We start from the raw sequence: 15,327 nt of genomic DNA on the forward strand, positions 1-15,327 counted from the left end.
TATATATATGTATATGTGTGTATATATATTTAAGATTGTTCATATTTAGAAAATGTAATAATATTAATATTTTGAAATAACTTTCATTTAATTTTTGTTTTAATTTTAATTTTTAGTAATTTTGTTGCACTTTTGTCATTTTTATCATTTTTTAACAATTTTTTTATTTTAATTACCAAAAACATGTTTTGAATAGTTTTAGTAAACAACACTGTTGACATAATCAGGCCAGTTTTGACCACCCACACCTCATACAAAAACCATATATCCCGTTGAAAAATGGAGCTGCCCCAGTTGCAGGGTGACACAGAGTGTTTAATTCTGCTGAATGGATTGTTTGGTCATCTTGGGTGTCCTGGCAGGACTCTGGTATGGTAAGCTGCCATATGAATGAGTTCTCAATGACGGCACTTGGGTTATCTGAACCTTGCCACAGGCTTGAACATCACGGAGGGAGAATGAAAAGCTGATGTAGCTCTAGTTCATGCAAGCACTGGGATTTTACTCTGATTATAAGCATGTATTACATAAAATGCATTGTGCAAGGCGTGCATAAACCATGCCCAAAAAAACTTACATGACCCAGTATATTAATACTGAATTAGGGCTGATTCATGCAGAGTGAGTTTTTGAGTTCCTTTGTGCTGCTTTTTAATTGTTTTCTGTGTTAACATGCTGCAGGGACATATTTAACTGTTGCTTTGCGTCTTGCTTTTTTTCGGTGTCAAGTTCAAGTTGAACAAAATACGTCTTGAGACCCTGGGCTCATTTTCCATTCTGCTGTGTCTTGCATTTAAATGTAAATGTATTAATGGACCTACTGTATTTGACCATTGTGCCGAACTTTTAAAACAGCATGTCAAACTTGAGAAACTGTGTTACTTTTCACTGAGCTATGCCTCACATTTTCATTTGATGTGCATGGCACTTTAAAATGTAAAACGTGCAGGATGTGTTCTGATTGTATGAGGGATAACATGTGTTTCTATGATAGTTGCAAAGACAGAGAACTGCAGGACTGACACCTGCTTCCAATGGATGTCTTGTCATTTGAAATCAGTCTCCAGGAAGGTATGACGTGATTTATTAGCCTGAATTATTTATTCACAATGAAAATACCAGTTACATAAAGACCTGTAATGACACAACACATGGCCTTTTATATTCATGACTTGAAGCCACTTTGTGTTGTTTACCCCAAGTTTCAAAGAGAGTGAGCATATTGGAAAAGCAGCCCGGGGGTGTCTGGAAGAGGGGATGCAGTGAGAAGTTTAAGGATGCCTGTGAAAGCTTTGGAGAACACTTCTTCCTAGAAAGTATAGCTAGAGTGCTTCATCTTCGGGAACTTTAATTGAAAGCTGCTGTTGGACTGAGTTATAGAGCGGCATAGTGCAACACCTTTCTAACCCACTAGCAGGTTTTCTGAGCTCCACGTACATGTACATTCACAGATAGCCTAGTCATGCGTAATGAACCTTAGTTGCAGGGATGTTTTAGTGGATGTTTACTTCAAACACACGTTTATGACAAATGCATGCAGGTTATACAGCATTATTCATACGATTATTACTGTATCACACAAGTTAAATATTAGCATGGCATTTATATACATAGCAGTTCTATTGATAAGACATGAATCATTCCTTTTAACCACTGCATCTCTGAGCAACGCACAGTAGAGGTGTTTTGTTCCTGAATGAATCCTGTTGTTGAATGTTTTTAACAAATCAATTGAGAGAAAGAAATTCAGTGACTTGCTCATAAAGACTATTACTATGTTCATGAATGAATCAGTGTTTTTCAATTAACTGATTGAGTGAATTATTCAGTGGTTTACTTGTGCAGTTAATGATTTTGAACAAAATGTTTGATTGAATAAGTTAATTACTCACTTATAAAGACCGTTGTTTTGTTCTTGAATAAAATAGTATTTTTGAATGAATTGATTGAGTGAATGATTCAGTGACTCACTCAAGACTTTCACTTGTTTTTTTCAAGAATGAATCAGAGGGTGTGAACAAATCATTTGAGTGAATGATTCCGTGAAACAGTGTTTCTGAATGAATCAATTGAGTGAATGATTCAGTAATTCACTCATTACTAAAAAGAGTCACCGCTAATGCACAAACTGACAATCTGTCTGTTGTATAATAGAGCAGTTTCATGAGCTCTAATTATTAATGACCCAGATCAAAAGAACGAATTAGCATCTTACATTTTATAGATCTCTTTTTCTCCAACAACATGTCCACAATTCTGTTCTGTCAGCCTGTTATCATCATGGCACCGAAAAAAGACAAAGCTGACAGCAGAGTTTTTTGGGAATTATCTAGAGAAAAGGGGATTGCAGTGCTCATTAGTTGAGTTTTATAACATATTCTGGGAGGACAGCCAGAGGGGAGTTGGTTCAGTTAACATCAGGAAGATTTTTAGAAATATTAGCACTAATGGATGAATTTTTAATGGATGAAACATTTTACCACTAGTATTAACATCTCTGCTTGTCAAGCTGTCTTTCTGTTGAGGAGGATTGATGCGAACAAAATTCAGGTTGTTTATTATGTTGTGGTTGTTTATGCACAGTAACCACAATAACAGACCTTTGCCAATGAAGTCAGCAAATGCACAGGAAACCTGCAATCTGTCTGTCCACATCATGACTTTACCACTGGTCAGCATAGAAATATTCATCTAATAGCCAGCTTGCATTACAAATCTTGTTGTCTCTTTCTATTCATCCCCTTCTTTCTCCTAGCTTTGACAGGACCCTTCATGTTCTTACTGTTTAAATACATGAGAGATGATCTAAGAGCTGTTTACATAGTATCTGTCTTATTTGTGCTGCCAAACTATTTTTGTATTTCCGGCCAGCCACTGATATCAAGTTACATAATCTTCACAGAAAAAAAGATGTTGTTTTCTGTCCCATGGAAAACTTGCCATTCTCATGTCCCCATTCTGCTATCTGGACATGTTTGATTAAGACTCTTCAGTTGTGTTCCGCTCCTCACGAACTGCTTTTGTCTTTCTAATCTTACTGACAGATTAAGTGCCAGAAATGTTAAAAGCTGTTGACTGACAAGAAGTATCTATAGACGTCTATTGAAAAATCCATTTAAGACGGTAGCTGTGTTTTGAAACACAGTAGCTGGTTTCTAGGTAGTCTAAAGCCATTATCAGATAACCTCCAAGCAGGTTATTAATGTTTCACAAACAATTCTGACCACTTAAAACTGCTGTGACTACTAGCTGGTCCAAAATGATTTACAAGCTAATGACCAGCTAGAAGTAGAAACCAGTTTCCATGTTCCAAAACACAGCTACCATTTATAAGATGGATTTTCCAGGAAAGGCAGCTACTCAGATCAGATTGGATTTGTTTTTTGTTTATTTAAATGATCTGGAATACTCTATTCTGATTGGTCAATCGCTGTGTTCATTGTCTGATATTTCCTAATACCCACCATTGTCCATAGCAATGCTATTTATAATCTACAATACACAATTCTGATTGGTCAGTTGCTGCATACAATGTTAGATATTTCTTCTCGTATCACAATATGGACTAGCTCTCTCTTGTTTGTTGCGATTGTAGCATGATGTTTGTTATCTATTGTAGTACAATTTAAAATATATTCAAAAAGAGAACAGTTGTTTTAAATTGTAACTTTATTTTAAGGTCCAAATCTCACTACTAACAAACCATTAACTGACTTTTGCCTCAATAAACTCCTAATTTGCTGCTCATAAATAGTTAGTAAGGTAGATGTTAAGTTTAGGTATGTAGAATGTAGAATATGGTCATGCAGAATATGTGCTTTATAAGTACTAATAAACAGCCAATCTGTTGATAATAGGCATGCTAAGTTAATAGTGAGAATTCCTGCCTGTACTAAAGTGTTACCGTAATAATATTTCATAATATTTCTGTTTTCACTGTATTTTTGATCAGATAAATGCAGCCTTGGTGGGCATATAAGACTATTTTCAAAAACATTTTGAACTGTAGTGCATCAATCTAGTGTTTTTCTTTCTTTTTCCTGAAAGGAAAAAATAATGATGGTTTCCACTAAAGAGTGTGTTTCATGTGAGGCTGAGGAACCCCCTTGTGCCGCTGTAACAGACCAGTAATGATAGGTTGGAGTTGGACTTGCGACTTGTTGGATATTCTGACAGAGTGTCAGACGGCCGGGGCATTGCAGCAGGCAGCATCTCGTGTGAGCTAATGCTGCGGGCGGCATGTGGTTTCACTGTGGTGTGTGAGCATGTGCCTCTGTGTGTGTCTGCATTCATGTGTTTGTGTGTGTCTAGGAAGGGGAATATCTGTGGTTTCTCGGAGTGGAACATAAGATGTGTTTGAGAACATGTGATTCAATGGAGACCCTAAGTCTAAGAGCTAGGACTCCCCAACCAGCATAAAGAGACAATGGAAATGCGTTCGTCTGTGGTGAAATGTCTGTGTGAGTGGCAGGACAAGAGAAAGCACATCTGCCTAATCCACAGAGCTGTCATTACCCCTTTGGTGGGAACAAAATCCTCCAGAGCCTGTCTTTCTGACACGCACCTCGAGAAGTGTCCCACAGGCCAAAGTGAAGTTTACTTCGTCCAGTGTTCCATTACAGATGTGGCATGACTTACAAGCTACAGCATGACTGAACTGCTTTTGAACTATTCCACATATTCCTCATAAAAAATAAAGAAACACCTTTTAAAAGGGAAAGAACAATAACAGATGGAAACAAGTTCTGCCTTGTTGTGCACCATTAACAATATACCTTGGAATGCCATTGGCAAATTGGAATTCCTGAATTTGAATTGAATTGAAAATGAGGTAGCAAACAGGATGCAGAATTGTACTTTGTAATTTTATTTTGAATGTAATTTTATTTTTATGTTATTCAGAATTACCTATTAAACATGTCATCATATTCTCAATGTATTGTGTTTCCAGGTATTGGTACATTATGTTAATAATCATTGTTTGAAACTACTTCGTTTCCAAGCATGCTCTATTTACTTATGTAATTCAGTTCATTGTATTATGCAAACACTCTTTTTTTTTTTTAATGAAAAAATATTATTTTGACAAAGTTGAACTTGAACTGAATGTAATCTGTGCTGATTTGGTGCTCAAGAAACATTTCTGATTATTATTAATGTTGAACAGTTGTGTCTCATAATATTTTTATGGAAACAGGATTCTTCAAAAGATTATTTCAAAAGAACAGCATTTTTTTCCATGAAAGAAAAAAAAAGTTCATTTCAATATTGAACTTATTTTAGATGAATATGTATCATGAGTTCGGGATCAAATGTATTCATCAAGAAATAAATAGGAATACGTTTTAAATTATCTACTTGATTACCTGATTAAAATAATAATTTGTTGAATTATTAATAGATTGCTTCATACATCAACTAACTAATAAACTACAATTTCTCTAAATTTCAAAGAATTTCACATACGGTAAGTTGCTTTTCCTGTCATTCAAATTCAACATGTTGTGTGTTGTGGCCAATTCATTTCTAATTCCAACTCATGAATTGAAAGAGAGCCCACTCTTAAATTCTGATCTAAACCCATAGCATTAGTGCAGTCATTTACATCAGCTGTCATTACTCCTATTAGTTCTGACTGTGGCACAATCACAGTGTTTTAGTCATTGATTAGGTGCTGAGGGAACACAGCTGCTTGATGCCTTCTTTCAGTCTTTCCCTCTCGCTCCATCATTCCCTTGTTTTCTCGCCTGCCCTTCTCATTTCAACCTTAGCGTGGCATTCCTTGAATTCCGCCCCTCCTCATTAGGGTGAGCCAAGCTGCCATATTCACTCACTCACACACACACACACACACGCAGAGGCTGGTGAAGGCTGATGAAGTCCTCACCTCACACTTGTGCCTGTGTGCCCCTACAAATTATCTCTGACTGCAGAGTTATATGTAGGTTAGCGGAGCACACAGAGTAATGAGACTAAACGCAGGCCTTTCACATGTTTAACAATGGACCTGCTTGTGCATCATTAGTGTAATGATGTTCCACAGTGTCACGTTCTGTTTTAAAGGAATAGTTCACCCAAAAATGATGCTATTGTGTACTTAGCAGAATGTTTAAGTCGCCCTTTCCCATAAAAGTATTTAGTGACTTAAACTTTCAAGCTAGCCTAAAATGCCCTAAAAGTTATCTTCCAAGTTATCTGAAGGATTTGTGTGAGGAGCAGACCTAAATTTGAGTTGTGATTTACTAGAACGTTTTATCAGCTTTTAGGTATTGTTTAGCTAGTTTTTGTGATCTCATGAGAAATTGCATATTATTTATTTATTTATGTTGTATATTTTTAATTAATTAATTCATTTATTTATTTATTTGACGTTTCTTATGCTCACCCAGGCTGCATTTAGTTAATAAAAAAAAACAATAAAGCATAATAAATGTGTTTTTTTGTTTGTTTTTTTTTAGTTTGAACAGTATACAGTATATTAATAATGTACTGCGAGCATCTAAAATAAGCATTTTATATACAGAAAAATTTTAGGCATGTGGAAATATTTGCAAATCCTTTAAGATTAATTGAATATTGAATTCCTGCAATTAATAAATTGATTTTATTGTATTTGCTACATGCGATTTAATAAAGAAATTAAGCGTAATAATACAAATAACAGAAATATAAACATTTGAAACTTTCTAAAGTTGTGCATATGTTAATACTTCTACATTTTAGGTACCATAAATACATCCACATTGTACCATTCAGCATATCTAAACATACTTAAATATATTTGCAAACTTTATGTACGAATACCTGCAGATAGTAATGAGATCAGTCTGCTAGACAGACCCTGCACCCAGACGGACCCCCAGTATGAGAAAGATAGATTTGTTTAGGTAAGACTGTATGATAGCTTTTATTAATATATTATAATTTAAAAATATAAGTAGTTAATAATCAGAGAATACAAGCACATTCTACATATGTTATCCTCTCTGCGAACCCCTGGAATACCTTCAAGGACCCATAGTTGAAAACCCTACACCATTGGATAAACAATCCTGAGTGCTTTGTATACAGTTGCAATTATGCGCTTTGTGTATTTTGTTGCCATGGCATGCCCGTCAATAAAGCGAGTACTAAAGACTAGTCAGATTTTGAAAACATATTCACCCATAAGCTCTCTCTCATTCAAACAGAACCGGAGCTGAACAAAGCCCGATTCAGAAGTCTGCCTCCGTTCCGATTACAACAAATGGAAAAAAGCTTCCTGGGGAATGAAACAAAGAGTCACATCAACAGTCAACTCTCTAGCATCCTGTCCCAGCAAATCATTTCGTTCTGGGATTGGGATGTGTAGCTTACTTTACCTCACTCCATCCCTGTCTTGCATCCCTCTTCTTTTCCTTTCTCAAATTCTAAAATGAAAAATTCAATCATAAAACTGAAAAAAACTCTTTTCATGCTGTTTTAAACCACTTTTTTATTTCTTTTTCCATCATTCACACCTCAGCGTATTCGTAAACCTGTCTAAACTCTCTTAGAGCACATGGGGAACGACTCTTTTGGTCTGAATGCCCGCAGACGTCATTATTCGCGTGGCTGCTTTGTTGTCTCCGATTGCGTCTGGGACCCTCATTGATAACAACCATTGTGTGTATATTACCAATTAACTGCCCGTTGCCGCTAAAACACCCTGTCTCCAAATCTTTTACTTCCATTGTCTTCAACAAGCCCAGCAAAGATTATCTCATCACTTAAACCATCAGAATGAAATGTCATCCGAGGTGACAGATGTTATCCATACAACCATGACAGCAGCGGAGTGGGAGGTTGAAGCTTAAAAACGATTACCCAAGCACACAGAACAACCCCCGATCTCAGCATGTTACAAAAAGGCAACTCGGCTGAGCGCAAACAGGTGTTTAAAAGTTCATTCCAAGATTAGCACATGCATTGTGGTGAGCCGGATGCAATTACACATGTTTAGAGAGCGAGCAGAGCTCACCTTAGCCTTACCAGATGATTCCAGTCTATTGCACAGCACCCTCTTGAAATCCGTCAATGTCCTGGAGAAACCGTATGAAGTGCCTCTGTGGAAATAGTCATCACAACTTGCAGAAATTGCTCTGTGGGGTTTCCCTCTCTCTCGGTCTGTCGTAATCCCCCACTGTCTCTCTTTGTTAGTATGTCCTCGGTGTCAGTGGAAAGGTCTTCAGTCTTAAAGCCCTCAATTAAACACCTCTGTCTGTGTGGCGACGCAAAGCCTGCGAATCCTCTCTCAAGAACTCTGACAAGAACCACTTCAAGCCGCCTTCTTAGGGAGATAGGAGTGAAATGGTAAATATATATTAAACAAACTGAAAAGTCGTTAAAATTAAATCAAAGCGTGACTTTCAAGATAGCAAGTCCTTGGGAGTCTTTTAAAATGTTCACTGTCAAGTATTTTAAGGAGATGTTAAAGAGGGCTTTGAAGACCTCAGAAGATCAGCAGCTATGTATGTTAAGTACTGTAGGTTCCTCTGGGTTTTGAAGGCAATGAAAGTCCACCAGCATGTTCTTCCCAGCCCTCTGAAGAGTTTGTGTGTTCCCTGTCACTCTTACTGGACTAAGTCCATAACCTCGGTTGCACTAACTTTTTCTGTTCCTCTCTCTCTCTCTCTCTCTCTCTCTCTCTCTCTCTCTCTCTCTCTCTCTCCCTCTCTTCTTTACAACAGGCAGTGGATTTGGGGTTGGTCCACCCCCTCTCCACTCTCTCCTCCCCTTGGCACAAAGGGATCTGAAAGCATGAGCTTCTAATCCCCCACCCATATTCACAACCCCTGCTATTCAGTTCTCCCTTTCGGTGTCTATTTCCGGCCGGTCGGCTACCAGCTGCAACTGTTGTCTGGAGTTCAGTGATGTCACAGCAATCAGGTCCTAATTGGGCATGGATATAGGGTTAGGAAACTGGCTAGAATGAGGGGTAGAAAGATCAAAATGAGAGGAAAAGAGAAAGGGAGCATGGTAATTCTGTCTTTTTTTGGCTTTTAATTGAGATAATGAACTTCTTTCTTGGTTTTACGTTGGAGTTGGTTTATAAAAAGTAATAATAACAGTGATTGACCTGTGCATCTCTGTTATTGCTGGAAATAAATCACAAAGCTACTTTTTATGTGCAGGAGTTTGGTGATGCAGTTATTTATACTGACAACAGCTTGTTTATTTCGTTGCATTACCACAGTTTCATAGTTGTTGTTGTGGAGTAGGTCTGGATTTGTTTTGTTTTATTGGTAACATCCTGTTTCGTTTTCAGGGGCCAGTGGGTTGTGGCTTTGAATATGTGAACATATTTTGACTTCATTTACTGTGGTTTGACCTGGTGGACCTGTTACCTGAAATGTATTTCAAAACCTTTAAAAATATATTTTTTAAATTAATTAAATTAAGATTTAATGATTTAAAAACTGTTAAATGTTCAGAAGAGTCAACCCATTCTACACCCAAGATTATTAATTTCGCATTTCCCTGCATTTATTAGCATTTCTCCACAGTGGTCTATGGACTATAATAAAAGCTCTAGCATGCTGTGGTGGTCCTGTTAATTTTTTCTTCTTTTTTTTCCCCAAACAGGAAATCAGTTTGAGGGTATTTACAAGCTGTCTGATGTGGTATGTTTCTCTATGGAACGTTCACTCTCTGTACGACTCACAAGGTGTTCTTAGAGCAGATGTTGAATAGAAACTGTGATTCTTATAAGGTCAAAGCTCACCTGGTTTTACTTCATCAGAAAGAATAGCTGAGATCTTTGGGGAGTTGTAATCCACACTGACTGACTGTGTATCCCATTATCATCTGTCTCTGATCAATCAAGATCCATTAACTTTAGACTGTGAACAGACTTTCATCCTCTTTTCAGCAGGGGAAGTATAAAAAGGGTTAGCAATGAAACTTGAGAAACATCTCGGAATTCTGAACCAAAAGACAAATGTTCTTGAACAATCCACCACTCTTTATTGGATTAATTTTTTAGTATAAAAATCAGTTATGTAAATTATCCTACTGTAATGTCGATGTAAACAAATGCTGAAAGCATAGTCCAGATATCTGGTATGTAGTGTAGCTAAGACATAAAAAAATTATATATGTGGAAATAATGTATTTTCAGTGGCTTAACTGCATTTTAAACCATATGAAGAAGAAAGACATTGGAAAATGCTGACAAAAGGGTAAAGTCATCCATAAATTATTCCTTGGATTTTATCAGTACTCTGAAGCGGTTTTGTTGGTGCTAGGTACAGAGTCTTGCTTTGCTTGGCAGAAACGTTCCTCTGGAACGCAGCTCAGAGAATCGAAACGTTATGCCTGATATCCCAAAAGTCTTGGAAATAAACACCTACTTTTTCCTGATGTGATTTGCCATGAAGAAGCAGTAAAGTTTTGATTGAAAAGGGAGAATTGAAACATTCTATTCATATTTTATATATTGTATCTAAACATATTCTATCTATCTATCTATCTCTCTATCTATCTGTCTATCTATCTATCTATCTTTCTATCATTCTATCATTCAGGTCTATCTATTGTTCATCTGTTCATTTTATCTATCTATCTATCTATCTATCTATCTATATCGTTCTATCGTTCTATCATTCAGGTCTATCTATTGTTCATCTGTTCATTTTATCTATCTATCTATCTATCTATCTATCTATATCGTTCTATCGTTCTATCATTCAGGTCTATCTATTGTTCATCTGTTCATTTTATCTATCTATCTATCTATCTATTTGTCTGTCTGTCTGTCTGTCTGTCTGTCTGTCTGTCGCTCATTCGCTCGCTTGTTGTATCATTTGTTCTGTCAATTGTTCGTTCATTCGTTCATTCGTTCATTCATTCATTCATTCATTCATTCATTCATTCTGTCTCTCTGTCTATCTATCATTCTATCATTCGTTCTTTCAGTTTATCTCTTAGTACACCAAACGTGATATCTGAGATAATGAATGTAATGAGCAGCTGCTAAATATTTTAGTTAGACGTTCAGAAATCCACAGATACTATGGCAGCATTTATTTATATCAGAGACACATGAAGTGGTGTAAGACCAAAAGACCAAGGTAACCTCTTGAAAGTGATCTTTGATCAGAAGTGTTATTAGATGTGAACATCAGTTTTCCACATGCTAGTGGTGGGAAAAACTGCACCATGTGTTGGGGGTTTTTGCGTTCGTTTTGTCTTATTCACAATGCCAGTCAGCACTGTGGTTTGTATCGAGCTCTCTGATCTGTGTCATAGACTCAGTTAACTGTGTCAGATTCTTTGCTGAGGACTGTGTGCTTGGAATTCATCCAAAACCAGTGTGTAACTGTGGGTTGCTTCTCTTTCCATTGCTAATCCAAAACACAGGCAGCATTGAAAGTAAAATATTCTTTCTATGTGACTAATCAGTGCTTTTCAAAGGCAAAATTTGAAAGGAAAATCAAGTGAGAGATTCTCATTAGATTTCTGCCGAAGAACACATGTGCCTAGCAAAGATGCTAGATTGTTAGTGATTTCCCTTCAGGTGAGGAAAGGAAAAGACAAAGTGATCTCAAATGAATAGCTCCCAGACTGTGTCTCACTTCAGAAAGAAAACATCAGACTAGCATCTGTTGCTGAACACAGTGGTTCCAGTGGAGAGATAATGATGTGGCAGACAGGTGAAAGCAATATATGGGGTTGCAATCGGGCTCAAATTCATGTCCACCCACTGCAAATCATCCCATGATGTAAATGGCATAATTTCCCTAACAGATGTTTAATTGATACATAGATGCAATATTTCCGAGCATTAGCTCATAGCCTTCCATGTTAACTAATTAATTGTTTCTCAGAGGTTGCTCGCTCTTAGCTTAAGCTGCAAGTATGTTTCATTAGGTATACATTTTGTAATTTGATAAATAATTTAGTCAGATAATTTGGTCATAAATAAATTGCTAATAATTTTTTATTAGTTTTTAATGTCTATATAGTTTTTTTTTCAGTTTTAGTTTTAGAACTTTTAGTACATCAAGTTATTTATATATATATATATATATATATATATGCATATACGTCATGGCTTTAGTTTTAGTTCACTTTAATATCGCTGCTACTGATTTAGAAGAGTCTTGTCTTAAGTTTTATTTCAAATAACTGCCAAGGCAATATTTCTCATGCTAATTTAACTTGTACTAAAATAAACTTGAACTGTAATAAAAATATAATAAACTATATAGTAGTAATAATAATAATAATAATAACTATATAGTAATAATATAAAAACTATATAGACATATAAAATACTAAAATTACTATAAATTTCACTAAAATTAAAATAAAAACAGAATGTAAAATAAAAACAAATTCAAAACATGAATAAAACCTATAATATTATTGTCACATGTAGCGAATCAGCTCATGGGGAAATATGAATAATTAATCATAACTAGTTATAATTAATTATAAATATTTAGATCCGCTGTAGATATTTACTTGACCTCTCAGGGTCAACTGTCTGTCAACCTACTCACCTGCATTCTCACGTCCTGACATCTCGTCTTCATCCTGCCAACCTGCAAAGAGGAAAATAAACGTTGTTACTCCTTACCTGACTCACCTACCTGGACTCTCACCTGTTACCCGCCTGTCTTCGCCGTCTGCATCATCTGTCGGGCCTGTAAAGAGATACAAGGATCGGTTATTAACCTGCGCTAAGTCCAGTCATTCTCAAAGACTCTTGAGTTACTCACCCGTTTGCTCTGCATCTTACCTGTCTGTCTCCCTGAGGTCTCCTTCTGTAGTGTGACAGAAGACCAGACCGTAAGATCGGATTTACAACATGAATACCCTCCTCCTCCTATCGGACCAACTATACTCTCTTTCTCAACATGGCCGACCTCTAGTGGAATATGCCCAGGAATTCTTGGAGCTGGCCTCTGCTGCTAATTTGAAGGATGAGGAGCTGATGACATTCTTTGACATAGGTTTGGACGAACCATTTTAATCGCTGATGCCCTGGAACACGACCAATTGCACGTTGGAACAATATGTCCTATATGCCCTTCTACGAAGCCGGTTTACTCCCGAAAAACCGCTCAGCCTTCCGGTAATATCAGCACCTGTCATGGCCGCCAGTCCCGGGTCTGCATGCAACAGGGCCGCTGACCTTCAGTCATTACCCGTCATGGCCGCCGATCTTCAGTCATCACCTATCAGGGCCGCTAACCACCAGTCCTCACCCATTATGGCTGCCGATCTGGAGTCATCAACCATTAGGTTCGCTGAACTTCAGTCATCACCAATCATGACCTCTGATCACCAGATATCACACATTATGGCAGCTGTTCCGGAAGCATTACCTGTTAAGGCCACCAGTACAGAGTCTGTATTCAAAATGGCCGCCATCCCAGAGCCTTTCTAAGTGTCCATTCCAGCCCGTGAGTTCGTTCCAGTCCCAGAATCCAGAAATGAGTCCGCTCCAGTGTCGGCTCCATCCCCTGAGTCCGCTCATTTCATCAAGTTCAGTCCAGAATCCACTACAGTCCAAACAAATTCAGAGTCCGTTCCAACCCCAGAATTCAGTAAAGAGCCCACTCGTACCAGTGAGTTAACTCCAAGTTTACCTTCAGTCCAAAAGCCCGTATGAGAACCCAATACAGACCATACACCCGTCTCGGAGCACAGCTCCAGATCAGCTCTAGCCCCTGACCCGAGTTGAGAGATGGCTCTAGCCCTTGACACGAGTCGAGAGAAGGCTTGCGTTCCGGAGTTTAGCTCAGAGAGGGTTCCTGTTCCCGAGTTTAGCCCAGAGAGGGCCCCTGTTCCCGAGTTTCGCCCAGAGAGGGCTCCAGTCCCCGAGTCTAGCCCTGAGAGGGCTCCAGTCCCAGAGTCTAGCCCAGAGAGGGCTTCTGTTCCCGAGTTTAGCCCAAAGAGGGCTTCTGTCCCCGAGTTTGGCCCAAAGAGGGTATCTGTGCCTGACCAGAGTCCAGTGCAAGCTCCAGCCTCTGACCAAAGTCCAGTGTGGGCTCTAGCCCCTGACCAGAGTCCAGTGCAAGCTCCCGGCCCCGACCAGTTCCCAGTAAAGGCTCATGCCCCTAACCAGAGTCCAGAGCATTCTCCAGCCCTCGACCAGACTTCAGTGTCGGCCTCAGCCTCGAAGCAAGGTCTAATGTCGGCTTCACCCCCTGACCAGTGTCAAGTGCCAACAGGTGTCCAAAGCAGGCTCCAGCCTTCAACCAGAATCCAGTACAGGCTCCAGCCTTTGACCAGAGTCCATTAAAGGCTCCTGCCAATGATCTGAGTCCTAGACACACGGCCAGGAGTGCCGTTCCCTCTTCAGTCGGATTAAATGTCTTTGCCATGGCCAGGAGAGCCGTTCCCATCGCTGTAAGAATCAGCTACCCTATCACGGCCAGGAGTGCCGTTCCTTCTTCAGTCGGATTAAGTCCCCTCGTCACGGCCAGGAGTGCCGTTCCCCCTTCAGTCGGATTAAATGACTTTGCCACGGCCAGGAGAGCCGTTCCCCTTGCTGTAAGAATCAGCTACCCTATCACGGCCAGGAGTGCCGTTCTATCTTCTGTTGGATCCAGTTCCCTCGTCACGGCTAGGAGTGCCATTCCTTCTTCAGTTGGATTAAGTCCCCTCGTCATGGCCAGGAGAGCCGTTCCTTCTTCAGTTGGATTAAGTCCCCACATCACGGCCAGGAGTGCCATTCCTTTTTTAATCAAAGGAAGTTTCCCCATCCCGGCCAGGAGAGCCATTCCTCCTTCAATGGAAAGAAAATCCCCAGTCACGGCCAGGAGTGCCGTTCTGTCAATTTCCCTTGTCACGGCCAGTAGAGCCGTTCCTTCTGCTTTGGAGAGTACTTCCCCAGTCTCGGCCAAGAAAGCCATTCGTTCCATGAAATTCAAATCCCTAACCTCGACTCCTGTACTCTGGTGGTTGTCCCCTCCAGAGCGCCCTCTAGTGTCCGCTCCTCTAGAGCGCCCTCCAAAGCTCGCCCCATGGCCTACCGAACGGCCGCCGCCGCCATAAACTCCTGATCGGCCGGTGCCTTCCTGGCTCCCTGAGTTGCCAGCGCCGCCCTGGAGGTGTCCTAACCTGCAAGCACCTCCGTGTTTACCTCTGTTTCCTGCCACAGCTTCAGGACACCCACCTTCCCTCCCCTGTTGGACTCCTTTTGTCGCAGGGTCGCGCCTTCCGAGAGGGGGTGGTACTGTCACAAGTTCACCATCCCAGTCACCAGCTTACCTGTTTACACTTTTTAGAGATTACACTTACCTGTCTGTCTCCCCGAGGTCTCCTTCTGTAGTGTGACAATTATCTCAATATTAA

At 39.3% G+C, this 15,327-nt stretch overlaps 2 protein-coding genes across 3 annotated transcripts in view; one reads left to right on the top strand and one right to left on the bottom strand.

The window, feature by feature from the left end:
- angptl2b (angiopoietin-like 2b) overlaps positions 1 to 8,184 on the bottom strand; it is a 19,068-nt gene extending 10,884 nt beyond the window's left edge. The window contains exon 1 of one of the 2 annotated variants that reach the window (XM_016531800.1): positions 8,000 to 8,184. The gene's annotated coding sequence lies outside the window, so the exon portion shown is untranslated. The remainder of the gene's footprint in view (positions 1 to 7,999) is intronic. The other variant, XM_016531799.1, reaches the window with a different exon arrangement.
- LOC107723240 (ras-specific guanine nucleotide-releasing factor RalGPS1-like) overlaps positions 1 to 15,327 on the top strand; it is a 120,754-nt gene that overhangs the window by 55,662 nt on the left and 49,765 nt on the right. The window lies entirely within an intron of this gene.

The sequence above is a fragment of the Sinocyclocheilus rhinocerous genome, unplaced genomic scaffold, assembly GCF_001515625.1.
Source record: "Sinocyclocheilus rhinocerous isolate Xijiao unplaced genomic scaffold, SAMN03320098_v1.1 scaffold2199, whole genome shotgun sequence".
Classification (NCBI taxonomy): domain Eukaryota; kingdom Metazoa; phylum Chordata; class Actinopteri; order Cypriniformes; family Cyprinidae; genus Sinocyclocheilus; species Sinocyclocheilus rhinocerous.